This window comes from Manihot esculenta, unplaced genomic scaffold (assembly GCF_001659605.2).
Source record: "Manihot esculenta cultivar AM560-2 unplaced genomic scaffold, M.esculenta_v8 Scaffold64, whole genome shotgun sequence".
Taxonomy (NCBI): Eukaryota; Viridiplantae; Streptophyta; class Magnoliopsida; order Malpighiales; family Euphorbiaceae; genus Manihot; species Manihot esculenta.
In genome coordinates, this window is record NW_025215481.1 from 1,970,565 (window position 1) to 1,973,345 (window position 2,781).

Below are 2,781 nucleotides of genomic sequence, written 5' to 3' on the forward strand. Positions count from 1 at the left end.
CGGTATAGCATGCGAATAAGCTTGTTAGCCCCCTCTCCACCTCTACCTCTCGATTCAACATCGAAAAAAATTCTCGGGCGTGGTGGACCCGGTGGGGCCCGTCCCGGGCCCGGTGGGGCCCATTCCAGGGCCATTGGTGACAGTTCAAGGAAATGATCCGGTGGTTTATCCCAATGCTTGGGCGTGTTAAATGGACGCTGGTGCAAGGTGTGGGCATGGCATTTGTATGTTGTGCTCGTGCCGATGTGCGAGTTTCCAGGTGATGCACTGGGCTTTGGGATTTTGTTGTGCTAATATTTCCATCCAACTCGGCGGTCAGTACCTCAACTCCGACGACGAACTCAGTGCTATTGGGGCCGATCCCCATGCTTGGAGTATCAATTGGATGCTTGTGCAAGGCTTCGGTGTGGCATTCTAGTGCCGTGCTTGGGTCAACGTGCTGGCGGAAATGCGATGCAATGGGCATGGTGTGAGTTCCTGGTGGCATAGACTTTTGAGGCGTTTGGGTCTGGCGACAGGGCTGAAGCTATTGGGGTCGAAGGCTTTGCCGGGGGGTGTCAAATGGAAGCCGGTTCAAGGTGTGGATACCGCACTCTGAACACAGGCGGACGTGCGATGCAACCTGTCTTAGTTTGTGTCCTTGGTGGTGTAGGCCTGCTGCTTGGTGGGGTCTTACGTTCCTCGGGGTCGTGGATGGACGTCGGGGCTGTTGTGGTTTTGCAATACCTAGGCTGGGGGGATGAGCTTGGTGCTAATGCTTTTGTCAAGGCGTTGCGAGTGCTTGGGGGAGGGCGTGGTGATATAATGCCGTGCTCAATCCTATGTGCGAGTGGCGTTGAGGCACATGCTGCGGCAGAATGGCAATTTCCTTTGGTTGCGGTGGCGCACTGTTGCTCGTGCCGATGTGTCCCACTGTGGTGGTTGCTTTTGCTTAGGCTTTGGGGATGAGCCTGGTGCTTCTACTTTGTCAACACGTGCGATTGCTTAGGTGAGGGCGTGGCGTTTCATGCCACCTGTTTCTCCGAACCGACGCATGAGCTGTCGAGGCATATGTTGAAGTATTGTACGGCGAGTTTCTTTGGTTGCGGTGATTGGACTCTCACGGTGCCCCACTCGTTCCCTCCATGCTGTTTGCGTTGCTAAGGTTGAGGGGATGATCTCGGTTTCCACTGTTTTGTTGAGGCAACGCGAGTGCTTGGGGAAGGCATGGCACCTCGTGCCGTGCTGAATCCGTCGTGCGAGCAGCCGAGGCAAGGTGGTGGTACGTAGGGTGATTCCGTTTGGCTGAAGTGATTGCTTTGTCGTCAGAATCGAACGTTCCATTCATAACTGTTTTGCATTTCATTATTTGCATTGTCCCTCCCTCTCCGATTCATCCTCGCGCACAGCGGTGCGGGCAATTGCTCCATTTGGCGTTTCGGCATCCCGTCGTGCTTTCGCTCGTCGGGGGGCAGTTCGTCGCGTGGGGTTGCTGCTCAGTGTACGTGGTGGCGCATGAGCGGTTACGAGATCGTTTCTGCTGGCAGGCTCTTTGCTGGAGCATCGAACTGTTGGCTCTCGATCCCTTTCAGTCGCGGCCCGAGAGCGGATCGCGCCTCGGTGCATCGAATGGGTTCCTGTGTTGCATACCCACAGAAGCGGAATTCGAAAGTTTTGATGTCCATTTTTTCGCTCTGCGCCCCCTTCGGAGCGCGAAGCGGACCCCGTAGCTGCATCCGTGTTCCAAGCATGCCTTTATTGGCTGCCGTGGCCCATGGACTGTCGCTGTGCTCTCGGATGCGGAATGTGATGCGGGAGGATGGAGTCTTCTCCTTCCATAAGCCCAATTATCCCATCGGTAACAGAACGACCGGCGCGCCCGTCTCGAACCCCCGGCATGCTGGGGCCTCCGTGCGGGCGACGACGTCGCGAAGGAATGCTACCTGGTTGATCCTGCCAGTAGTCATATGCTTGTCTCAAAGATTAAGCCATGCATGTGTAAGTATGAACTAATTCAGACTGTGAAACTGCGAATGGCTCATTAAATCAGTTATAGTTTGTTTGATGGTATCTGCTACTCGGATAACCGTAGTAATTCTAGAGCTAATACGTGCAACAAACCCCGACTTCTGGAAGGGATGCATTTATTAGATAAAAGGTCGACGCGGGCTCTGCCCGTTGCTCTGATGATTCATGATAACTCGACGGATCGCACGGCCATCGTGCCGGCGACGCATCATTCAAATTTCTGCCCTATCAACTTTCGATGGTAGGATAGAGGCCTACCATGGTGGTGACGGGTGACGGAGAATTAGGGTTCGATTCCGGAGAGGGAGCCTGAGAAACGGCTACCACATCCAAGTGTCACGGGCTTAATGATCCCAACCCCGAAAATCGCTTAAGCCGTGCGGCACTCAGCTCAGTCCGTCGAGCTAAGTCAGCCTATCCTCACAATCACGCAGCGGAAAACAATTGAAGGGTTGTGAAGAGCTCGGCCAGCTTCTTGTGGGATGAAGGAAGCTAAACTAGCTAAACTAGCTAGAAGGGAAGAGAATTGGGGAAAATGGCTTTTATATTACACTTGGGAAAATTTACAAGGCAAGAATACAAGAAAGCTCACAAATGTACCACAAAGTGTGTACAAAGTGTCCCAAAGGCTCTTTAGGTGTAGGAGGCTTCCACTCTCAAGGTGTTCAGTTACATGTTGCCAATGGGGGTATTTATAGGCAAATGAGGGTGCTCAACCGACCTTAACTCGTGGTTGGTGTTTTTCCACGTGTCTGGCCCTGTTTGGGCGGTTTG